General features: G+C 51.3%; 1 protein-coding gene across 8 annotated transcripts in view; it reads left to right on the top strand.

The window, feature by feature from the left end:
• The window catches only part of Bcl11b (BCL11 transcription factor B), a 91,813-nt gene that overhangs the window by 41,970 nt on the left and 24,134 nt on the right, over positions 1 to 25,709 (top strand). The gene's annotated exons all lie outside the window — the stretch shown is intronic.

Genomic DNA, 25,709 nt, shown 5'->3' with positions numbered 1-25,709 from the left:
CTGGCACTGGGTGGGAGCTTCCTTCAAACCGCATCCCTGGTTTCCATGCTTAAAAGCATTTAGCCTCTTGGCTGGCTCCATCATGCACCAGCGTTAGGCGGTGGAATGGGAACTGGGAAACTTCATTGCATATTTAGAAGCTGTAAATGGTCATCAGCCAGAGTGATTAATGCATGTGCTTGGCGAAGTTCAAGGTCTCACACAAGAACACAGAGCATCCAGGCTCAGGGAAGTGGAAGTGTTTGGATTTAATAGAAGGAGTCAGTTGCAGTCATTAGTATATGCTGAAATCACAGGGCAATCTTGTAAAGTTAAATTCAATTTACTTTTCTACTGAAATTGTGCTTGCTGTGTTATTTAACTAGTCTGGGGTTTCTTGGCATGGGTTAAAGGGACAATAAAGATAAAAGAATACCTGTAAGTAAATAGTCGGGTTTAACAGCAGAATCTATCGTTTTCTCCTCCTTCAATTATATCCCAGTGTTCGTTTTGTGTTGGTTTTTATAACCGGAGCCCTCCAATGGGATGCCTCGGATCAGACCACCCTAGCTGCGGAGGCTTGATGCAATTAATACAGTCTGTCTGGAAAGTGGTCTTATTTCTGGAAGTTTTATGTTAATGATATGGTCTGCGCGCTGCACATTTCATACCAGGGTGAAGAGCAAGCCGGGGTTTCTTTCTGGACTGGGTTTGATTATTGGCAGGGCCTCACTGGGCAGCCACTCTCCCGGAGGACGGAGTTTGGAAGTCCTCCCTGGCTCCACCAGGGCACTGCCTGGTGGGTGAGGTGTACCGGGTGCTCGGGTGCTGCTCGGGGGGGGGGGGGCATGTAAGCCTCCACGGAGAAGGAGGGAGGGGCCATGAGGGTGTAGCAGGGAGCTGAGTGTGAGGGAGGTGAGTGTCCGAGCCTCCAGAGAGAGGCACACACCTGTGAGCTCCTCTGTACTATAATGCTTGGGGGGGGGGGTGGAGTGGGGGATGGGCTTTCTGAGTTTACCAGTGCCTGTGTCAACGGGGCTGGCTCAGTGGAATTATTAAAAATTTAGAGCGCCCTCCTGGGAATGTAGCTCAGTTGGCAGAATGCTTGCCTAGCATGCATGAAGCTCTGGGCTCATGCACACTGTGGAAAGCAGGTGTGTGCTGCAAGCGTGTCATTCTTACACAGGAGGATCAGAGGCTCAAGGTCATCCTTGGCTACACAAGTTCATAGGTCAGTCCCGTGAGACCCTGTTTCAGAAGACGTTAGTTAGTCATTTGTCCCTTTGCAATGTGTATGTAACAGTGACCTTGGTAGCTGCACCCTATGACTGGCATTTTTCAGCATGGCTGACAATTCCTGGGGGGCTGGTTCCTAAGGCTGACTCTGGTGTCTGTGTCATCTTGGGATGGCCCCACTGTAGCTGCTTTCTTCTAGTGTCCTGCCTGACTGGACACATGCCAGTAGAGAACTGCAAGGCCCCTGGAGCTCCAGAAGCCCGAGTTCGTGTTGGCGGAGGTAGCCGAGTTGACAAAGATTTGGTGGACTCCAGCGAAAGGCCAGTGTCCCTGTAGCTGGCAAACCACACCTTTCAGCACCAACAGGGGCCAGAGAATCTGGGCATCAGGGTCGGGGGGAGGGACTACAGCTAGCCAGTCAGGGCAGAACCCACTGGGGCGACTGCCTTCAGATGAAAGGGGTGCCAGCAGCACGGACCCTGTTGCAGATAGCATTTCACCCTCTCAGGCCCTTCAGAAGGCAGAGCTAAATCAAAGAATTCTGTTCAAATCTGTACAAGATGCTGCTGCTTCTCTGTTCTGACAGGAGAGGCATTTGGAAGAGCAGTTTCTTTTTCTTTCTTTCTTCCTCTTTTTTTTTTTTTTTATAGCTGTCTTAAAAAGGAGTTTGGCTGTTTAGCACAGCTGGTGCTCATTACATTATGGACTGGCAATAAAATAGCATGTGTAATTAATTTTTAATGCGGCGCTGGATACAGCACTTTCAAGCAGTTAGTGGATGTGAAGATCCAGCGCTGGCTGTGGACATCAGAGACCTCAGAGCCAAGCAGCCACTGGCTCCTTTAAAGCAGATTTGACATTGGCACAAGAGGCTGGTCACCACCCCCCACGTGCAGGCCATCTCATCCAGAAATGTTTGCTGTGGGTGACCCAAGGTTCAAACCAGTCCTTGATGAACCGGGATGAGGGGTCCTGATCTCATCTGACCCAATGGATATCTAGATGGAGAAATTGAGCCAGGCAGTGAGGAAGACAGCATAACGTGTGAATGGCTGGCAGAACTGTCTTGGTGCTGTCTCTTGGTGTCTGTCCACTAGACCACACTGCCTCTCTTATCTTTTTGAGACAGCGGCTCTCGTATCCCAGGATGACCTTGAGCTCACCATATGGCAAGATGACCTTGATCTTCTGATCTCCTACTTTAACCTGGAGTGTGGGGATCTCAGGTCTATACTACCATGCCCTTCTCTGTGCAGTGCTAAGGACCGACCCCAGGGCTTCATGCATGCGAGGCAAGAACCCTACCGATGGTTACCACATCACCAGCCTGCATTCTGACCCGCCTTGAGTTCACACTGAGAACTAAGCGAAGGACACCTGCTATCTGAGGGAGATGCTTAAAAACCAGTTTCTGTGCTGCCACCAGCTTCGATGCCCCCGTGCACTGGACTTGGCAGCAGATAGCGTTTTGACAGCAACAAACCCTGAATAAGTGGTCCAGGACTCTCACGGAGGGTTTTGGCTTCTGCTGTGGGGCCCTCCCCTGTGCATGCCCCTGTTCTAAGACCGCCAGTGGGCTTGCCTTCATGGCTGCTGTCCAGTCTCTCATGGGAACTGCAGCATGGACTCTTGTTCAGATTAAGCACCGTGATTCACATGTGCCAGACATGGGACCTCCTTGGTCCTGTTCTCTATGCTATTGGGCATGAATGCATAGCCCTAGACTGCCCACTCGCTCTCTCTGGACCTCAGTAGCATCACTTTTCAAAAGGGGCACAAGTACCCCCTTTGGGAGGGCACTGAAATGCTTTCGTCAGGGTGTGCCAGGTCATGAGGGAGCAGGCTGGATGACCCTGGGGGACTGTGATGAGAGTCTACTGACTCTGTGACAGTTCTCACCTGGGACTTTCTTAGCACGCATGAAAGGGGAACAAGGGCCATTACTCGCAGTGCTTATAGAAGTTGCTGCTATTATTTGCAAAACCTACTGTGTGTCAGCTCGGCTAGCATTCTATCCTCATCTTTCCTCCAGGAAGACGTAACCCTCATCCCATCTGAGTATCCTCTGCTTAGGGAGACCAGGCCACCTGACCGAGCTCACACAGCACGGAACCTGCAGAACTAAAGGGTGCAGGCGGTGTTCTGCTCAGCCTCCAAGCCGGGCTTCTTCTGCCTGCTCCTCTGCTCTCCTGTTGGGCTGCAGTGGCTGCTGCAACCTGCCTAACATGCAGAATGTGCTGGTAGGAAACCAGCTGCCACCTGGACATGGTCCTCGAGGTTCTTCGTCTCAGCGACCACATTTGTGTCTGACCCTGGCCTAGAAATGGGACCCTTAGGTGGGTGGGAACCGGAGTGTGCCAGAGACTCCTGGGGTAGGAGGTGGGGAAGGCTAGCTTCCAGCCTGCTGGGCCAGTGGCAGCTTTGTTGTGGGCCTTCATGCATGGCTGGATTTAAGAGGGACACAAGGAAGAAGAGCACTGAAGAAAAGAGGTAGAGCCTGCACAAGAGGGTTTTGGCAGATTGCCCCGCGACTGGGTTTCCGGTGTCTGGGTGGGAATCTGGCCGGCCCCAGGCAGGCTTTGTGATAGCTCGTGCTCCTGTGTTTGTGGTGGGACCTGCACGCTGCAGTGCACGGACACTAGTGCACATACCAGGGCCCAACAAGGCGAGGAGTGCAGGGCAGGTGCATAGACAAGCTTCTTCCTTCTCTGTACAGCCAGTCCCTCTGCACTCGGGGAGTAACTGAGTCTGCCGTTGTGGGGCAGGTGGGAAGACATACCTAATGTTGTAATGGTACAGGGACGTGATCATTGGATTTTTTTTTTTTAAATATAACTATACATAAGAATTACAATTTTGACTTCCCCACACCCTCTGCCTCTCCTATTGCTATAGACTGAACCCAGAGCCTTGAGCTTGCTAAGGTGAATAGAAAGTTTCCAAATCTATGGCAGGAGCAGAAGGAAACAGGCTGAGTAGTTGAAACCATGAAATACGGTTTATCCAAACAAATCAAGCCTGGCCAGTTTAATCTGAGCAGTAGTGGGAAGGAGCCATTGAGTCTCTCTGTGTGAGGTCTTCCAGCCCCCATTAGACCTTAGAGGGACTGTGTCCTGTCCAGTTCTGTGGTCCTCTCTCTGGACATTATTTAATAAGTGTCAAGAAGTGTCACGTTACCTCAGTATGTGGTCACAGGTGACAGAGGCCGCAACCTTGGTCTCCTTTCTCATCCAGGTCCTTATTTCTAGCAGTGGGCCTTCAGGTCACGGTTAGGCTGTTTTCTCTGTAGTCCCAGTGTGCATGAGGCTAGAGTCTTCTGAGTTTTGAATTCAGACTCTCCTTGGGGGTTGGCTTCTTGCAGAATGAACAGAGGCAGACTCTGACATCGAAGATGTAGCAGGATTGTACTGGATGGCGTGTCTGATGATGGCTTCCCTGCATCTGGGGACTGTTGTCCTTGCGGTTTCTACCTGGGGAGGCGCAGACATGAATCATGGTACTCCTATGGGCCCCTGTATAATAAGACTGACTGTGTTTTATCGTTTCTGTAGAAGGGGTCAGAGGGCTCGGGTCTTCTCTGAGGAGGTTAATGCAAAACTGAAGTTACTGTCTGCGGAAACTGGCAGATAAAATCGGTTCATAAAACTGGACATTAATTATCGCCTTTCTTAATAAGGTGACGACTAGCTAATGGGGTGAGGCCTGCCCCACCGGGTAGGTGTATGTGCCTTTGACTCAGGTTTAATCTGGACTTAGTTAATTCAGACTTGCTTCTGTCACTCTGAATTTCCTTGTGTTTTTATTAACCAGCTCATTTATTCTGTATTTAACCATAAAAGAAACCATGGATTGATGCCACAGACTTTTATTTTGTGTTTGAGACAGGGTCTCATGTAGCCCAGGTTAGCCTTAAACTTGCTGCCTCCACCTCCTCAGTGCTAGTGTTGTACATGTGTATGCCCCCAACTCAGATTCCCGGGTGCTGGGTTTCAAACTCAGGGTCTTCTGCATACCAGACAAGCCCTGTATCGACTGAATCTTATTCTCCGCCCCTGGCGAATTGAGTGTCACAATCGTTCAAAGGTAGCGCCATAAAATATTATTTTTATTGTGGATAAAATATATGTAAGATTTATAATTTTGATAGGTGGCCCCTGCTCCTGCCCCTGCTCCTGCTCCTGCTGCCGCTGCTGCCGCCGCTGGCTAAATCTAGAGCTTGCTAGAGCATGCTCCACCATGAAGCTACAGCCCTAACGCCATTTCTAACTGTTCTTACGTATGCGCTATAGTTGTGCTAAGTACACGGCCACCATGTGGACACCTCCTTCCATCTCTGGAACTATCTCGTCTCAAACAGAGCCCAGTCTCCCATTAAGCAATAAGTCCATCTTTCCTCCCCCAGCTCCTGGAAACGGTCATTCTACCTACTGTTTCTTTGAATGCCACCGCTCCAGGGCCTTCGTTTGGGTGGAATGAAATGTACTGTGTGTGTGTGTGTGTGTGTGTGTGTGTGTGTGTGTGTGTGATGTGTGTGTGTGTGTGCACATGCGCCCACTTGACTCCACGGTACAGTAGGTGTCGCAATTTCTTCCCAATTTAGGACTGGGTACAGTTCCCTTGTGCAGATGGAGTACACTTGCTCTTCCATTCCTCCATCAGTGGGCACCTGGGCAGCTTCCATCTTTGCCTGTTGTCAAGGATACAACTGCGACCCTGGGAGTATACATCTGCTCAAGGGTCTTCTTTAGGTGTTTACCCAGAAGCAGGATCACCGGATCACAGACGACTCTTGTGTTTGATTTGGAGGCGGTCACCTGGCTTTCCCACAGAGGCTGCCCTGTTTTCTATCCTTGATCATGTTGCATAAGGCTCCAGGTGCTGGGTTTTAGAGCTAAGAAAGCCATTCTTCAGGGAGACGGGAACTGGCTGAAGGGACCTAGTCAGTGCACCATGGGTATGATGATCTGAGGCCAGGCCCCACTGACTCAGGCCTAGCCTTGCTTTGGGTTATCTGCTTTAACATGGTGTGAGTGTCCTGGTACTCTAACTCCCTTCATGACAAGTTTGTCTTCTCAGCTTATTTTGAATTGTCAGCTAAACATTCACCCAGCATGAAGATTTAGGGAAGAAACTTGGCCAAATGGGTAAGTTTCATTTACTTGGAGACAGCCTGTTGGGAGCACTGTGTTGAAGGTGACGCATTGCCATCTCTGAGACGCAGGAATTTCTGTGTCCCACAGGACCCTCTTGTTGGCCTTGCTCTCTTGACTGGAGGGAGGTATGTCGTGAGTGGCCTTGGGACCTTTGTAGACTGGTGCAGTAATTACGAGAATTCTGCAAAGGTGGCTGCCCAGGGCTGATGCCTTTTGCGAGTATCTCGGGCCTGGTTGTGGCAGATGAACACAAAGTGGGTGTTGAGGAAGACGCAGATTCAAGGTCAAGGTGTTGGCTGCCTTTGGAGCAGCAGTTCTCAACCTGTGGGTCATGACCCCTTTGGAGGTCCACCGACCCTTTCACAGCCCCCTGGAAAGCACATATATTTACATCACCATTCCTAACGGTTTTAGAAATGCAGTTATGAAGTAGCAGTGAAGATAATCTCATGGCTGGAGGTCACCATAACAGGAGGAACTGTATTGAAGGGTCGCAGCATTCAGAAGGTTGAGAACCACTTGTTTAGAAGCTCTAACTGGGGGTGGGGTGTTCCCTTGCTTCAGGTAACTCCAGGAGCCCCTTGGCCTCTGGCCACGTCACCCTCATCTCTACCTTAATGGCCACATGGTGCCAGCTGCAGTTTGCTCCCTCCTTTTCTAGACAGTGAGCTAAGGGTACATGTAGACCAACCAGGATGCTCTTGCATCACAGTCCTTAATTCTATCCTTTTCCAAATAAGGCTGCACACAGCTTCCACTGATTTAACCATGGCAGCCCCCTGCATGCTTCCCGCTGTTGGACTGTAGGCCTCTCCAGGGCAGGCGCCCCAGTTTGGTTCCTCTGGGGAGACCTGGGGCAGCCCTTGGCACTGTGTGCCATTCCCCTGCTGGACTCCAGAGTGGGTCCCTGATGAGCTGCCACAGGAATGTCACATTCTCAGCTGCCTGACACCTCTGGCCAGCCCCTCCCAGCCTCCGTGGCCACATCTGGCCCGCTGATCCAACCCGTCTCAAGAGTACAGAGGGTAGGGGGTGGGGGCTGGTTTGTCCAAAAGCCTATAATGATTATGAGAAAAAATTAACAGAGTTGAATAGTAGCTAAAAATAGCTGGACACACATTTGCCTATAGTCTCTCTCTCTCTCTTTTTTTTAAGAAAACATAATTATTTTTGTAAACCAGCTCTGAGAAGCCAGGGGTATTTTTATCCCATGTCTTCTAGGACGCCAGGCATCATCTCAGGAAGAGCATCTCAGAGCCCACCAGAGTGTAGTGATGTCAGCATGTTGGGTGACAGCCCTCGGGGGGGGGGTCAGGGAGCAAGCTTGTGGCAGCTGAGGACATTCTGGTCACACATGGACAGGTAGCCATGGCATTGGCCTTTTGGTTGCAGGCTCAGCTCTGGGCTGGGCGAGGGGGACCTTGTGGCAACCCTGGCCCAGCCTGCTATCTCAGCAGACCTGCAGGAGTGACTGGGGCTAAGGGAAAGTGTCTCAAGCCTTCTTGTTGGGAGCCAAACATTGCCTCATGGCATCTCCCCATTTTTCCCATTGCCTCTGCCAGGGTCGTTGGGCGTGGCACAAGTCTCTGTAATGAAAAGCTGTGTGTGTGTGTGTGTGTGTGTGTGTGTGTGTGTGACTGTGGCTGTATGCTGTTAAGGGACAACACCTGGTGGGTCCTACGCCCTTGGTACTGGGTGTCTCTGGTGCAGGCATGTGCTGACGTGGCTTAGCATTGCAGCCTGCTGTGGTCTTGATGTGCATGTGTCTCTGAAGATAGATTTTCCTTCTAGCGCCTGCTGGGGAGTCCACTGTACCTAGGCCAGGATGTGATGGCCAGTCCAGGGTGTGACCACCCATGAGTGTGCACAGGGAGATCAAAGGCTTCCAAGTGGATGGTGGGTTCTCATCTTGCTTGTGACAGGCTGTGATTGTGGATGGGTGAGCGAGCTTGCTTCCTCCTCTGAAAAGTGGGAACGGTGCCAACTGAACGTCCCAGTCAGCCATGACAATAGGACACGTGCTTACCATGGAGGGGTTTTACTTCAGCTCTCCTCGCTCTGTTCTGTAAGAAGGGCAGTGTCATCGATCCCACTTTACAGACGAGGAAACTGAGACACGGCGACTTTTAAAAATGTCCCAGTTGCGATGTGCTCACTGCCTCAAGCGGCAGCTAGCCCCGTGTCACTGTTACATTTTATTGTTGTTATAACTGTAATTATCATCCCGAGATCATTATGGCAGCCGTTTCCTGGGTGGAGAGAGTCCTCTGCTGCTGCTCGAGCCGGCCTGACTTCTAGCCATGTTCTCCCGTTCTGGGTATCTTCTCTTTCCTCTCCCAGCTTCTTCCGCCACTGTGCCACCTCTCTTCCATTTTGGGTTTGTGCGTTTGAGGTCTCAGAGCCTTTCTGCTCTAATTGAGATAATGAGCTCAGTACCCCACCCCCAGAATCTCAGCACTGAAAGTCAAGTGCAAAGTGATGTTTTTTTATTTGTTGGCCTCCCCCTTTCCTTCTCTCTTAATACACATCTCTTTAAGGAGGGATTGGCTGGATGCAAACAGCTAATAACCTATGGATTTATGGAGGCAGGGCGAGCCGGCTCTCCAAGCTCGGATACCTGCAGCCAGCGTCCTGTCTCTTTAAGCTGAGGCTCCGGCTTGCCGTGGTATTTTACAGTGCCTGGTTTCATTTATGCTGGAGCCAGACTTACTATGTGAGCGTCGTCCGCATGCTGGAATTAGTCTTAAGCTTGCTTCTGTGGCGTTGCCAAATTCCATGTTTGTGTTTTATTTAGAATTCTTTTCACGGCCAGCCGATTCTGTGCCGGCACACAGGCACTGTTGCGCCCCATGGAGAAAATAAGCAAGCTTGCGTTTTCTTTGGCAGGGGCCGCGGCCACAATAGACTGTGGTCTCTGAAACATTTTTTAAAAGCTATTTTAACCCATAACAGATGCATAAAGTCGGCTCAGGCATGCCAGTTTTCTTAGTTTTAATTAAAAAATAATTACAGTCTAATGGGTTGTTAGTGACACATTTGGATGAATGGTCGGTGACATTATCTGCAACTTATAAATTAGTGCGTCTCCCTTGGCCGGGGCAGGGCTGGGGAAGATTTGGGGAGGGACATTTGCATATCTGTTCTTAATTGCAGGGCGGGGGCTGGGAGGATGGCATCGTGGGTTAGGGACTTAGGGGCAGGGACAGAGAGAGACCTTGGTCAGTAGCGCTGTGTCCCACCCAGCCTGTATGGCACAGGCACCTGGTAGCATTCTTCTAGTATCACCAAATGGGAAACTCACCTGCATAGTCCACCCAGCTCCCATGATTCCCTCTCTCCTTCAAGATGACAGGAAGTACCAACTAGGACCTGCTGGGAAGGGAAAGGAGGAATAGAAAATACAACAGCACATTGCCAGGTACAGAGGCTGATGGGAAGCTTGTATAACCCACACATCCTAGCTTCAGATTTTATGGAGACCTTGTCACTCCCTGGAGTTCCAGAGAAGGGAGGCAGGCTTGAAGTTTGTGGGTTTGGGGGTCGCTGGGGGCAGATGGGGCGGGTTGTTGCATTGCCTCGGCCAGTGCGGCAGCTAACCTATGGTGACTAACTCGTGAGGCCTGATTTCCTATGCTCTCTTTGGGATCTAAGAATCAGAGTCCAAGGGGCCAGTGTCCTGGGCTCAGCCTCTCCTTGGGTGTTGTTCCTGCTCTCCCTGCCCTCCTGAGTGGAACGGTCTCAGACTGCCCCAGGACACAGTTTGTCTGTGACGCCTTACCCTTGGAGATCAGAAAAAGATTCAGCTAAGCTGTGCCTGTGTGCTTGATCATGTAGGCTGCCCTCTGGGGACTGTTCCAGGGACCCCTGTGCTGTGCTTCATTGCTGGGGTTTCTTCCACAGGTACCACCCACTGTGTCCCCAGGCCAAGCCAGGACCTGCCACTGACTTAAATCCTCACTTTTCCTTTGAGTAGCGCTCAGCCACACCCTGCGGCTCTCGACGAGGTCCAGGAGCCAAACTCAGGGTCTTTATTTTCTACTTTGAGGCGGTGGTGGCGCTTCCTGTTGTCCTGAGTGTTTCTTAGACAATGTTTTCCCCAGCCCAGATTCCTCCTGAGTAAAATTAAGTTCTTCTATTAAAAACATGAGTCACACCAGCCCAGATGAGAGCAGTTTTGACGTTCCTCGAATTTTTTTTGGAAGGGAAGCATCACATTCATACTAATCCTTGCAATTATACCTCATCGCTGGGTAATCCGCCAGACGCTTGGTAACCTAGCCTTCTGCCGTCGACGCACTTGTCTCTGTGCTGTTGCTTACCCCGAGTTTCTCCCTCTGTTCTGGGCTCATCAGATTCCCCGTGCATGGTCTTAGGCATCTAATTGCCGTGGATGATTAATGTCTGGTGATAAGGTTCCGTGTCTGGCTGCGCGTGTGAATTCTAAGGAGATGTGAGTCCGGCTCCGTCTCACAACTAGGGGGTTGTCCCTCTGCCCCTCACCGGGAGGTTTCCTGCTCAGGTTGGGGATGGGTGGGTCTAGACATCCCTAATGATTGAGAGAGGGACCTAGGCGGAGAGGTGTCCCTGGGGTGGGGGGGCTGGACCTGCTTCAGGGAAGTATAGGCAGGCTCGGGAGGAAGTGGAGAATATGTGGCCATGGTATCAACGTTCCTGAGCTGTGATTCTCTTGCCGTGACCTCTCAGGTCCAAGCTCACCCATTGCTACAGGTTGTGCTAAGGAGGTTTTCACTGACCCTGGTTCTACCTTGGTGCCACCCCCGCCCCTTCCTTGTGTGTCCCCGTTACTGCCAGTTGTGGTCTGCTCTATCTGCTTGTGGACCAACCTGGTTGTTCCTGCTCCCCATATGTCTAGGCCAATGTATGGCTATAGCAGACAGTTGCTGGATGCTTCTTCAGTCCAGGTCAAAGAAGAAACCCAGTGTGACAGACATCCAGTTCAGACTCAGTCGGGAGCCCGTTTCCTACCATGTTGGCTGCCTGCTCTAGTCCCGGAACAAGGGCAAGTCGGCACGAGTGACGAAGACTGGGCCCTGGGAACGCAGCTGTCAACTGAATCTGAGCTGTGTCTCGGCAGCTTTTGGTGCAACCTTTTAGTTTTGGAGACTGGGGGTGGGGTGGTACCTTTTGCCTTTATTTCTCTTTATTCAGAGAGCTGCTACAGCTCACCTGCTGCTCACATGAGCCTCTGGGGAGCAGGAGGTAGGAGGTTCTGGTGAGCGGCACTAGAGGATGAGCGTGTGGAAGTCGGTGACTGTGATGGGAAAGGCTTTGGGTTTGGAATGGGATAGAGTGTGGTTTCTGAGTTTGGAATAACACTTCTCTCTAGGATGTGGGGAGCGGGGGGTGGGCAAGGGTTCAAGTTCATTTACTTGTATTAAGCTGAAGTTTCCTCTTTTCACGAGTAAGAAGAAAAAGCCCGAGAAAGTGATGAGAAACACAGTCTGGAAAGGCAGTTCGTTTACTCATTAAATCTTCCATAAAATAAACAAGGATTTAGAAGGAAGGGCCCAGCTGCGGGGCGTTCTGGAGGGAGAGGCCAAGTTCAATGTGAATGTCAGAGTGGGAAATGGACCAGCAGGCCAGGACCATGCGTTTCTACTCCAGAGGCCAGGTGTTGGCTCTCGAAGAAAGAACCATGGTCCTGTGTGTCCAGGAGGGGCTGTGTGCACATATACATGTGTGTAATCATGTGGCTATCCTAGCAGTTTACATGTGAACTTTCAACACTGAGCATGCATAGACATGCTTTTATGTATATACACATACAAGCAAACATGTACACATGAGGACATGTATGGAAACATGCAGGTGCATGGGTGCACAAATGTATCCATGTGCATGAACATGCAGGTTTAGATACATGCATGTTGATGCATTTGTTAACATGTGTGTGCACATACATGTAGGTGTAGATGCACGTATGTACTCACATGCACACATGCAAGTATGCATGTGTATGCTTATATGTGTTTCTACACATATGCACAAAGTATGTTCATGTGCACTCATATTCAATCGTAGTCTATGTGTTTACATGTCTTCATGTATAAGATGCACATATGTATGTGGGTAGGAGGAATGTCTCTGCTCACCTCTGAAGACCTGCTGGGACCAGCTGCTGTTGTTTTTCAGGGGCGGGGGATCCAGAGCCACAAATGCACAGAATCAGAAAGAAGCGAGTTGTAGAAAAACACTCAAGAGCACAGCCCTGCTCAGTGGAGGTCAGATGCAGGCTCGGGGTGGGTGTCCATAGCCCTTGATGCTCTCACGGCACTGCCTGGGGCAGGTCGGAGTGGGGAGAGCACTAACAGCGTACAAGATGGACCTTGGCCTGACCCAGCTTGGCACCTTTGTAGCTGGGTGATGTTTCCAGCCTCAGTTTCCTTCCCTGCTTGAAGAAGATGATGGTGTTGCACTAGTCTGTATATGCACAGTGCTCCGGGTAAGGCTGGCATGTGATAGGCTCCAGGAGGCAGTATGTGATTGACCTTCTGTGTGTGTATGTGTGTGACTGACCTCAACACATGGGGAGTGAAGGTGTCTTGTCCATAACAATCTGATGAGTTGGCAGCAACCCCAAACCTGAGGGATGATGGGCAGGCTGGGGCCCTCGGCTTGTCTAGGTTTGGAAACACTTTTGTCAGGGACATTCTTGTGCTCCAGTGGGAAGGCCTGCCTGCCTTCTGTCTCTCCATCCAGCCAGGATGAGGCCCTCCCTGAGTGGAGTCTCAGTTTTGTCAGGGAGGATCCTCATCATGGCTGACTTGAGGCTGTATGCTTCTCCATGCTCAGCGTGAGCTGCACGGGCTCATTTGGGGGCCTCTTAGACCCGGACAAAGCTGGGCGGGTACTAGAAGGTGGCTGGATGGACAGTGAGATCTCGAGATGGTTTCTCCATGGAGAAGATGTGGACAGTAAGCACCTCTGCAGACAGGATGGCTAAGAAAGCTGCATGCTTGCCCTGGGCCCTCAGAGCCCCGGGAGTCGGGTGGCTAGCCGACCTGCCTTCCCGAGGCATTCTTTCGGAACAGCTCAACAGCCTTTCTGTTTCTAAATTCCTGGCCTCATCTCTCTATTTCTCCTGAAAGGAGCAGGGTGCTGTTGCCAGGGGGTGCATTTGGGCTGCACAAAGCATTTGTGTCAGGGTGGCTCTCTCCTGCATCGTGGCAGACATTACTAAGTGATCATCATCTTTCCTGACCTGGATAACTAAAGATGACAGGCAGGCAGGCAGTAGTAGTTGCTCATGCTGGCCAGGAGTTGGAGCCTCACTCCTGTCCTGGCAGGGCTTTCCTGAATGGAAAGGGGCACATAAGATAATGGCTTCCCCAGTGAGAGCCAGTGGCCTGTGTTAAAGTCAGACTCCCAGCCTTGCACAGATTGCAGTTTCTTGCTTTTGCCTTTAGAGCTCAGAGAAGGGAAGGCCCTGACCTGGAGTCTCAGACTTAGAAGCGGAGAGCATGGTGGACCAGCCAGTCCCTCCCCACGGATCTCATATTTCACTAGTGCTCGAAGCGAAGCCAGGGTCCCCTCCAGGTGGCTCTTGGCTGCTTGGGAAGTAGTCCCTGGCTCACTGAGGCTGAGTCTCCCCAGCCTGGGGTGAGGTGCCCAGGCATCATGCTGAGATGCTGGTCTGGCATACTGCCTGTTCTTCTGTTGGGGTCCAGCATGTTCTCGGGTGCTCTGTTGGAATTGCATCCAGGGTAGCGCCTATCCCCAGACTGCCCTGGCCCTGGCTGCGCCTTGTTCTGTCACATGGCCTCTGTGGTCTCTGTGGGTTTCCACCCCAGGGCCATGGCCTGTTCTCGAGTCACCCAAGAATTCTCTGCTGATGTCAGCAGAGCCTGTGTGTCAACAAGGACTCTTAGGGTCCACTAGGAATGTGAGTTGAGAGAGAGCGAGCCAAGAATCTCCTTTACCACTGGCGGTTCAGTCATTTCCTCTGTCTTCTTCTCAGGTTCTGTTGAGGTGTGGCTACTTTTACCTTAGAGAAGGGCAAACCGAGGCTTAGAAGGCCAAGGCCTTGCTGAGGGAGCCAGCACTGAGATGCCATTCCTAGTCTCTTGGGCCAGGTTTGCCACAGGGCAGATCAGAGCTTCTTCCCGCTGCCACCTCTGTGGCCTAGCACTGCTTAGAATGCTTTCGCCCTTTTGGGGCTCCCATCCCCATGTCTGTCCTGGCTGCAGTCCAGCTGCAGCGTATGTATGTGACTGTCTATGAGTTCCTCTTCTAAACTGGCCCTGACTGAGGGCCGGGGGCCCTGATCTCTGTGTCTCTGACATCAACATTGTACCTGGCTTATCAAAGGACTGAGTTACAGCTGCTGTTGGGTGGGTCCAGGCCTTCAGCCCCTTCGGATAAGATGGAGGACTGTTGAGGCTCCTCAGGGAGAGGTATAGGTTCCAGCTCGGTCTCTGTAATGCCCTGGTACCCCGTGGTGATGGCTTGCATGGATAAATATGTGTTCTGTGCTGGGCGTCGGAGTCCTGTTATCTCAGATCTTCTGTTAAAGCTGTGGTGTTGCTAAGGGGACCAGGACTCCGGCCCTCCGCTCTGCACCTGGGCTACTCTTCCGGCAGAGTTTACAGGTGGACCTTTAGAATCCTATCGGCTGTTATTGGGTAGATGAGCTCAGCTCTTTGGGGCTCCTGCATAAGCCCGATGCCGCCCAGAAAGCCTCAGCCCTTGCTCCTGATGACTCTCTAAGAGCTAGTGGAATGCTGTCCCCTGGGAAAACACCCCTGGGCAGCACTCAGCCAGTGCACACCCCAGGACCTACCAGACCACCTTGTATGGGAGAAAGGCCAGTGCTCTCATTCATGCATGTGCTTGCTGCATCATCTCCTGTTCCTAGCTCTCAGAGCAGGCCGGCCTTGGTGTTGAAGGCCAGAGAGGGGCTGGGTAATGGAGATAGGTCTTTGGAGCCCTTTTGCCCAGACGTAGAAAAGGCACTGGGAATGGCTACAGTGAGGGTCTAGAGCTTCCCTAATTCTGCAGGCTTCCTAGTCTAGAAGATTCTACGAGGTAAAGGGGGAAAGGAATGGGGGCCTCTCAGCTGGGTGAATTTCCATAGAGGGTATGCATAGGTTTGGTGTGGGGAGGCCCAGGAGCCGGGGCAGCCACTCCGCTCTATTATGTGACTTAGAACTACTTCTGTAATAAAAAAGATAGAAGTTTCATGCTTTGTGAAGCATTACAGTGATGGGAATGGAGTGGGTTACAAAAAGACATGATAGTGGGAGGAGCATTTGTTGGCAGGCTCCGTGAGAGGGGAGGAAAAGAGGATGGAGTTGGGAATAGGACCAGAATGTATTATGTATGTATAAAGTTATTGAAATATACATTAGTTGTTTTAAAAGAGGGGGAAAGGGGGCTGGAGACGGATCAGTGGTTACGAGCACTGCTTGCTCTTACAGAGGACCCAGGCTAGATTCCCAGCACCCATATGGCAACTCACAACTGTCTAGAACTCCAGTTCCAGGGGACCCAAAACCCTCTTCTGGCCTTCACTGGAACTGCACGTACATGGTGCCCAGGCAAAACACCCGTACATATAAAATACAAATAAATCTTAAAATGGAAATCAGGGCTTGGTGGAGGATGGCTCAGTCATTAAAATGTCTGACCTGAGTTCTCTCCCCAGCACCACATAAATAAATGTCAGACACGGCAAGCAGATCAGTGACCCCAGTGCTCTAGTTTCAGTGAGAGGCACCTCAAAACACAGATTGATTATTTGGCATACATACATACACGCATACATACACACATGCACACACAGACACACACAAACACACTCCTACCCTGACAGCAGTTGAGACACATCATGAAGTGGAGACCTTGGCTCTCTTGTCCTGCATACCAGGCTTCCTTCTGCTTCTGTCACAGGGAGAGTGAGTGAGGCTGGTGGTCAATGAGGCATCCCCAGGTGAACGCTATTGGCTTAGGTGTCCCTTTCCTATGCTTCCTCCTCTCTGGTGAAGTCCAGGAGGCCCTCACTGCCTTCCCCCCAGGACCCTCTGTATGGTGCTGGGCATTTGTCAACGGTATCTGGGATGCGCTTTGTGAGAGGGTCCCTGGCACTTCTTTTTGGATAGAGATGCGGACTGGTGTTTCCTTTGCTTCAGTGGAGGCCAACCATAGGGCGGGGGAGTTGCTGGTTCTGTGTTCTCACCGAGTTCACGTACTTCTACCTTCCTGCCCTCGCTTGCTGGCTGGGAGTAGTGTGGCCAGGTTAAGCATCCCTTGGAGTTGGTGCCATGCCTCCCAGGGACAGGAGGTAGTCTTGAGCTTGTGGAGCCCCAGGAAAGCCAGGCAGGAAGGAGGGCCTTCAGGCCGCTGTCGCACTCCCTAGGTGCTGTTATAGTCAGCCTGGTTGTCAGCTGCACTTGACTGACACCACAAATGGGAAAGAAGCACAGCCTTTGGGTGGAGCACAGATTTTAAACGTACAGACCTGTCTAACCTCTTGCCATTGCAAAATGACGTTCTCACGGGCAAAGAGCTTTCTTGGGAGTTGCAAAATTGAGGTATAAGAAACACACATATACACTTGTAAATCTCTCTCTCTCTCTTCAGGTTTTCTTTATGTAGTCCTGGCTGTCCTGGAACTCACTGAATAGGCCAGGCTGTCTTCAGACATAGAGATCCATCTGCCTCTGCCTCCTGAGTGCCCTGCACAAGTCTCATAGTACTTTAAGTTCAGAATTCTGTGTTTGGGTTGCGGGCATTCATAACTCACTACCCTTGATTCCATGTTGCCTGATGGCCTTGGGCTGGGCGTGCCTGGTAGACAGTGGGGATCTCCAGAGGGAAGAGAACTCAGTCTGGGTGTCCTTGGAATCTGGCTGTTAGGGGTTGAGACGCTCTAGACACTCTGCTGTGAAGACCTAGCCCAGGACTAAGGTACCATCATGACTAGCTTCACAGTTCCCTTGGCCACCATCAATGTCCTTGGAGGCTTTCTGGATCTCCTGGGATCCGCTCTGTCCCTGCTCTGAGAGGAGCAGCTGGGAAGTAGACAGAATAGTATCTACCTGCAGAAGTCACATGACCAGGCCCATGAGCAGGCCTAGCACACCGGTCCAAGGATGCCCTTGATGAGGGCAGTGCTGCAGGCACTGACCACACACAGTGGGCTTCATCCAGGCTTCATTCCAGGAAACTGTGCTTGCCTCATGTGGTCTTAGGTGGCAAGGTTCCTCACGGCTTTGATATTTTGAACGTGGAAAGCCAGCAGTCCTTTCTGGCAGTCTTCGGGGACCTACTGGACCTCAGTTCTGTCTAAAGTGTTATTTTATTTTATTATTATTTTTTTTTTAGGCCTTTGCCTGTATTTCTATAGTGTTTCTTTAGTTCTCTGCCTGTTTATGGCAGAAAAAGAGAAGTTTCTAGACCCTTGACAGTCTGGGCTGCCTGGTACTAGCCCTAAGAGTTGAGGAGTTTATTCAGCTGTCTGTGGGCTGGGCAGCTGGTGGAGGCTGCTGGTGGGTCCCTGTGTTACACTGGCTTGGGAGTGTGCATCCTGTGTAGAGGGGCAGAGTTCTGAGGCCCCCCTTCTTGCATCCTCCCTCTGGTGAGCCCACCTCACTCACAGCTGTTGGGTTCTACAGACAGGATGAGCTCAGATGTGGGCCAGCCAGAGGGGGAGGGGGTGGTCCCAGGTTTTCCAGCCTTCCCGCCATCTCTCTTCATTTCAGATCCCCAGGAACGGCTAGCCGGCTTGAATAACTGCTGTCTGGGTCCAGGACTCTGCCCCCTTGGCTGAAAGCCCAAGTCATCATACGGGAGGCAGCCTCTTCCACTCTAGGGCAGGTTCCTGCTCTGGGGCTGGGCAGTGTCTGGGAGTCCCAGGAGAAAAAGGAAGGCTTTCCATCTGTAGAGGTGAAGGATGGGAGGCAATAAGTCTTTCTGGATGCTGCTGACAGCCGGGTTAGGTACATCAGCTGAGGTACGGACCCAGTGGCTTAACATGATGAGACTAGTTGCTCAGCAAGCCGAGCCTGCTTCCTTCCTTGCTCCACAGCTTTCTATCCCTTCCTATGTTCATGTCCAAGGTGCCTTGGGTGGGGGATGTTCCCTTTCCTATTGTCCCTCCCAACCCCAATCCCATTGCCTGACCCAAAGATGGACTTAGCAGACCCATCGTGCACTCAGACAATAATGAATGAGCACTGAATGGGTGAATGGACTGCTGTGGCAGGGTCTTTCCCTGGATCCTGCCAGTGCCCAGGACAGGGTGGGTGCTTAGGAAATGCTTGCTCAATGAATGATCCAGCAAAGAGCCCATCATCCCCTTCTTGGTCCTTAGAACTCCAGTGTTTACCCTCTCCCCCATTAACCTCATTGACCCAAGCAGTGGATTCTGAGGTCTCCTGTCTAGACCCATATTATCAGCTGCTGGAAGGCCTTTGTGATTCAGGGACATCTCATCCTGGCAGCTTCTCAGGGCTGAGCCAGTGTCCTCTAAGGCCACAGAGGACAAGCCTGTGGAGACAGTGGAGTGGTTCATCGAGATAATGCCTGGCTGGACTCAGCCTCCTACAGTCCCTGGTATAGTAGGGGATTCTCCTGGCATGGGGCATTGTTAGCCAGTGAGGGTGGAGGGGACAGAACAAGAGCCAGCCCTGTATGAAAACAGCTTCTCAACAGCTGCCCCTTCCTCAGAGCGCTTGGATGGGAGACGCTGGCTTGGTAATATGTTAGAGGCTCTGACCTGCCTTTTTCGGTAACCAGAGCCTCTGCCCAACACTTGGAGAGACTTAGGTGTGTTCTAGACCTATCTCATTGTCTTCAGCCTTGAGTTACACTTGGTCAGGAGGCCCAATTGCCCTGCGCCCATGAATGCTGCTGGACTTGGGTTCCAGTAGCTAAAAGGTGACCTCTCCTTTCTACTAAGGCCTCTTGAGCTACGTGGGCCTGGAAAAGATTGGCCCTTGCCCTCTTGCCTGATGAGCCCCTGGCCTTCCCCTTGGTGTCCTCTTAGGCCCTCTCCTAGGATGCACCTGTTTATATTGGTGTCTTTCCTGCGCAGGTGAGGGCTGTCCTCTTTACACTGACGTATGCTTTGGGTAGATCACTGAATTAGCACCTATCCCTTCTCTGATGGAAACTCCAGGAGGCAGTCAACAGAGAGGGCAGATCACTGTCTCTCCTTGGATGAATTTACCACAGAGGGAAAAATAGTAAGAATTTCCCCCTGACTTCCCTCCTTGATCAAAGGGATCCCAAGGTGGGATGCTTTGTCCCTGTCAGCCAGACCATGGTTGCAATCACCTAGAAGAAAGAGTGAGTAAGGAGGGAAGAACTACCTAGAATTCGAGAGCACTATCCTGTGGGCTGGGGTTCTGGGGTGAATGAAAACAGGGGAAAGGAGCTGAGGACAACATTCTTCTCAGTTTGCTGACTGAATGTGATGTCACTGTGCTTTTCTGTCGTGGCCGACTGTGTTCCTTTGACTGTGAGCCAAAGTAGACAATTCTAGCCTTACTTCAATGTGCCAAAAACCTCCCAGTATGAGGAAAGAATCTAATATGCAAGGCCAAGCAAGGGCTCTGGCATGTGTGATTAAGGCTGCCACTTCTCCCTGGCATCTGCCTGGCACAGTGAGCAGAGTGCTGTGCCAAGCAGCAGCCTGGATGTCAGGAGGTCTGCTGAGAGTCACAGCCTCACATTCATGGTGACAGAGACAGCTCATAGCCCACAGAGCACCACGAAGGAAACACCCAAGCACAGAGTTCAAGGGAGGAGAGCCTCCTGAGTCCTGCTGTCCACCAGTGATGCTCATTCTCAGGGTGCCTGGGACAGAAAGCAGAGAGGAGGTCCAGCTGCCCACTGGCAGCATCTGAGGGCCAAACATAGTGCTCTAGAGCAGCGGTTCTCAACCTGTGGGTTGCGACCCCTTCTGGGTAACATATCTGACATTTACATTATGATTCATAACAGCAGCAAGATTACAGTTATGAACTGATGAGAAAATAATCTTACAGTTGGGTATCATCACAGCATGGGGAACTGCAGCAGCGTTAGGAACATGAGACACACTGCTCTAGGGTAGGAATGGGTTTCTCATTTACCAGGGAACAACCAGCAATTTCCAGCTGTGTGACCCGTGGTCTGTCACTTCACCTCTCTGAGCCCTAGAGGTTCCTCATCTCTCAATGGAGAAGAAACGACTCAGATGGATCATGAGATGGAGAACAGCGCTGGTGCCGGCGCGTTGTTCAACTTGTTGCCAGGCTTGAGTCTAGATGTGTGTACCTGGTGAGCGGGAGGGTGCTGCTTTCAGATCCTCCTCACTTCCAACAGTATTTGTGATGGTTCTTTAGTGACTGGCCAGTGAGATCTCCTGCCTTCTTCAGAGCTAGCCTAGTTTTTGCTTTAGGGTAGAAATCCCTGGCCAGAATTGTTTCTTTCCCTCTAGATACGTTGGCACAGACCCCTGGCAATACCTGCCCAGGCATTGGGTGTTCGTTGACCTTACCTTGGGGAACCTAGGGTGGCATGTGTCCCTTCTGGCCTGCCTTGTCACCATGTTCTGCCTTCTTCCTGCCTGTTGGAGGTGGCTGAGCCCATTGCCTTGTCTAGCCATATATGGTCTAGGAGAGGCCTGGAAGCTAGGCCCTCTGCAGCCCGTGCTTCACCATTAGTCTGGGTCAACAAATATTGACCCTGTATGCTCTGTGCCAGCCCTGGAGGCCCCAGTTTGGAGGTCAGTGGAGTACACACCTCACCTTCTGGAAGCTCCAGGCTCATTGGCTACTTCTGATCTGCTCTATAGGGCATGTGGTCCTGGGAGTGGGGAGGAGCCTGCAGGTCAGGATTTGGAGCAGATGCGCAGGGGTCTGGGGCTGGGGCTGTGACTTGAAACACAGGGGCAGCTGGCTACCACCTCGTTGCCTGGGCTGTCCTGCGCCTAAGTGGAGGCTTCCTCTCCTGTTCTGGGGATGCAGGCTCAGACCTTCAGAAGGATGGAGATCAACATAGTATCTACATCTGTGCTTAGGCTCTTGGGTACTGCTTACATCCCCTGGCTTGGGTAGTGGGTCCTGTTCCTTGGCACTTAGCAGTGATGGGGGTGTGGGGCTTCTGAGCAAAGAGGACCGCGGGGTCCCCTCTTCTGCCCACCTGCCAGGGAATCTGTTGTCTCTTCAGCTCTGACCAGACCTGGCCTTCAGTGCCCGGACCAAAGGCTCTTCTCCCTGCTGCAGCCTCTGGCCACATCTGGATTTCTGTACACTCTTGTTGATGAACTCCGGGGGTTCTCACCCACCTGGCTTCTTGTTAATAACAGTGTTGTTTTAAAAAGAGACAAGAGTCTCTGTCTGTGGTAGAATTCATTGCCTCCGAAGCTGAGGGGTGGAGAAGTCAGGGGGAGCTGTTACACAAGAAATAGACTGTCGTAGCTTGCAATTTGGGGAAACAGAACTGGCAGAGTTTTTTGTCCCCCCCTTTCTTTCCTTCTCAGGCACTTTGTATTATTAAGATCCTCTGTCTTATTGGGGATGCTGGATAATTAATCCTGGGGAGAGGTAAAAGCAAAGCAACAAGCATTCGAAGAATATATTTAAATGATGAAGAAGTTCCTTAGTGTGGACCAGAAAAATTGCTGTGAGCTGGCAGTGTGAGGAAGAGAAAGGTCTGTCTGTATGTGTGGAAATGTACTTCCCCTTCAGAAAATGGGGGTTGTGAACGCACAAACACATGTGTGCGCATACACAGACAGACAGACACACATAGACACAGTGTGTGTGTGCGCGCGCACACACACACACACACACACACACACACACACACACACACACACAAATGAGCGTCAGGCCAGAACCCTGCTAAGTCTTCTCTCTTTTCAGTAGAAAAGAACCAATTATGTCTTGTGGTCGATTTCCAAAAACCACTTTTGATTGTGTGATTCACTTGCACTGGAGAGCGCTCCAATCAGCCCCTCAGACATGAGAAGGGAGAATAAAACCCCACCAAATATCTGGGCGAGACTCTCAGCGTTGAGATTATTGACAGCAATCATGATTCTGCGGCTGTTGAAACTTCGCCTCTAATTGAACTAGGAAAGGTAAACCCGGATTCAGGGCTCTGCACGCTATAATTGCAATAATTTAATTTAGCTATTTAACCTGTAATTCAGTGGTATTTATTAAGGAGCATGGGAGAAAATGAGGCCATTAGGAGCCAGAGATGAATACATTGAAATGAAAATGAACACTTCTAACTGCCAGTTGACCCTCGGTTTGTAGCAGTTTTTATTAGGCTGGTCACGGTAATTACCAGGACGTGAATCGGGGAGGAAAAGTGAATAATTCAGTAATGAACATTTTTATTCATTATCTCACATTTCCAGGAAGTGGAAAGTATTGGGAAAGTACCCAGCCATGCTCTTTCTGTTTGTTTTTCAAAACACGATTGTTTGTGGACAAAGCATTGTTTTGTGACTTGGGAGTCTGATCGAGGTGTACAGGCGTGCCACTGGGGCTGGCATGCTTCTGGAGTGCACCCTGAGAGATGGCGACGTGTCTGGCAGGGACAAGGAGAGGCCACCTCCTCCTGGCCCTGGATGGGCAATGTTTTTCCACCGCAATTCATAGCCCAGTGGGAAAAATGTCCTAATGTATTGATCCCTGGTAGGGGAGGCCAGGACCCTTGGGGACTGGGGGTGGGTGTCTTGAGCTGTGCACTGGAGCTGGAAGCATGTGACAAGAGCACTCAGTACCATTGTCTTAGGGATGCTACCTCCAGGACAGCCGTGAAGACTGACCATAGAGGCACATTGGGCCATGCAAACACCTGTGATAGCGGGACACTGGAAGGGAGTAGATTCCCCTAGGAAGGGAAAAGCGCAAGCAAGCCCAGGAAGGGACATCGCACAGCAATTAAAGAAGGCGACACCACAGGCATTTCCAGGGATGCGGCAAGTGGCACGAGGGACAAGAATGAATTTGCACCCTGCGACGAGAGGATGTAGCTGGTGTAGGACTGACACCAGAGAAGCAGTGGCTCCTGGTTCTAACAGAATGTACGCCAGCCTTTACATTCTCTCCTGTACCCTTGTCTGTATCTTTTACATTTCCTTCAAGACAGACTTGACCTTTGAAAAGCAGAAAACTCAGTGACCCCCTCCAACCCTCAGAGTTTCAGTGACTTTTGCTGATGGGAAAAGAAAGTTCCTGGCTGGGCACCCTGTGCCAGCAGCCCGTGCCAAGCCTGTGGTTTCATCAGCTCTGCCTTGCTCTTCCCAGAAAACCATTCTACCCTTAGATGTAATGGGGATGTGCTCAAACTGGTGTCAGCTGGCAGTGATTGATCAATTCCCAACACCGCTCCACACCCCTGGGTCCTGGGAGGCACCTTTTGTTTATTGCTGTTATTTCCATGCCCCGCTGGGGCCTCCAAATGGGAAGGTGGGGGCCCAGGGCCCTCCAGACCCCCATATCCTAGGGTAGGGGATGTATGGGAGATGATTTTCTGAGGATGGGTCCCTTCATGCTGCTGGGACCCCACCCATTCACCAGCCTCTGGCTGTGGTCACTGACACTCAGACCGATGTAGCAATGGTTCTACTCTGTGCGTGCAGCTGGGCCTCTCTCCATGTTACCAGGGCAGCCTCACTAGACATGCAGGTACTCTTCTCCCTTCCCCCCCCAGCAAGCTCTTCATTTTCTTCCTGAACGCCCCTCGACACCTCCTGACACCCAGAGGGCCTACAGTCTTGTCACATAGAGAAAAAATTACTCTCTTTCCAGTTTTCAATTTCTCATCTTCACTCATTTTCTTTATTACGTGCACTATGGATATTAGAGGGGAAGAAAATGACATTTCTGCTGTGAATTCAAAGCGTGGGACCCTGCTTTGCATAGTAGCTTACGCTGATTGGCAGGAGGGGCCGATGGGTCTCTAGCCTCCAGGGTCCCTGACACTGTGTGTCCTCTGCCCAGGAACCCTTTTCTTCCCATGTGCCTGCTCCTTGCTCCTGGTCCTGTGTCCCCAGCCTGCAGTCTAGACAGTGCTTTAAAGCTGGGTGGCATGAGCAAAGACCAGGTTGTGTACCCAAGGATCCAAGGAGCAGGGAGGCAGGGAGGCAGAAGGGCAGGTCCAAGGCCTCTGACTCTGGTTTGGGACCTCCGTTCTTCCAACTGTGAACCAAAACCAAACAAACAAACAAAAAAAGGGTAAGGAAATTGGCAGTTGTGAGAGTACATCCTCGGGTATAGAAGAAACATTTGAGTGAAGGGCCCAGCACACAGTAGGTTCTTTTTCTTTCTACAACTTCCAGCCTAAGTTTCAATGGCACCATAGTTAGTGTGGTGGGATCGCTGCTGTGAGGGGTAGAACCTGAACACCCCCAAACACCCAGCACATGTGGGACCAAAGTAAGCAGAGGGTGTTGAGTTTCTGGGGTCTCCTCCGTCCTGAGAAGCATCATAATTTTTCAGAGTTGCACTCTGACCATCTTCACGGCTCAGTTTTACTTTGTAGAGTCTTGAGACCCCTTCATGTCTCCCTACTCCCCATCTCACTAGACACCCACATATGCTCTGCCTCGGCAGGGATTTTCCTGGAGTGCTGCTGTGTGCCTTCCAGCCACTTTGAGGGTGGCCACTTGTCTGTTGCTTCAGCTTGGTCAGGAAAGGAGGGTGAGGGGTCGCTGCTGTAGAGCGAGGCTGTTCTGGAAAGACAGTGTCCTGGGCCTGTCAACCGCAAGCTCTTGGGGAGCCAGCTTTGAGTGATGGCATTTGGGGAGGACAAGGAGCTGCCGCTGGCAGATGGGCCCACCCACCTGGTGAGGATCGGGAGGTTGAGGTGTTTAAACGTCGCCCCCCCCCCTGCTTTGTAGGACCCAGAGAAGGTATTTGCAGCCGGCAGCGGCAATGCAAAGAACGAGGCCATCCTTGCTCGCCCCTGTAGAGGAACTTGGGAACCTTCCTTCCCCCTGGTTGCCTGGTTACAAGCTCATCTGTCACATGTTCCCGGAGAAGGGGGCTTGGCTGGGGAGATGTGGCAGGCGGTGGGGGGTGCCGGGAGATAGTGTCTGCTGTGGGAATCAATGAATGCCTTCGATCATATCACATCCCATTTATATTACACCGGACAGCCCCACTGCCCAGCTGCCCTCTCAGAGGCTCAGACCGCTGGGGCTTTTTTGATGCATGAATGAAGACTGGGAAGTGGGCCAGGACTTGGCTCCTGGGCTTCTTCATCATTTATTAGCTTCTAGTTTTAATTGTTTCTCGACTCCTATCCAGATATTTATCTAGGAGGAATTGTCAGTCCTTGCTGCGTGGTGCAGACATGCAGGGTGGGTGCCGACTG

The sequence above is a fragment of the Meriones unguiculatus genome, chromosome 7 (genome assembly GCF_030254825.1).
Source record: "Meriones unguiculatus strain TT.TT164.6M chromosome 7, Bangor_MerUng_6.1, whole genome shotgun sequence".
Lineage (NCBI taxonomy): Eukaryota > Metazoa > Chordata > Mammalia > Rodentia > Muridae > Meriones > Meriones unguiculatus.
Note: the sequence above shows the minus strand (reverse complement) of the source record. Positions and strands in the feature narration are given on the sequence as shown.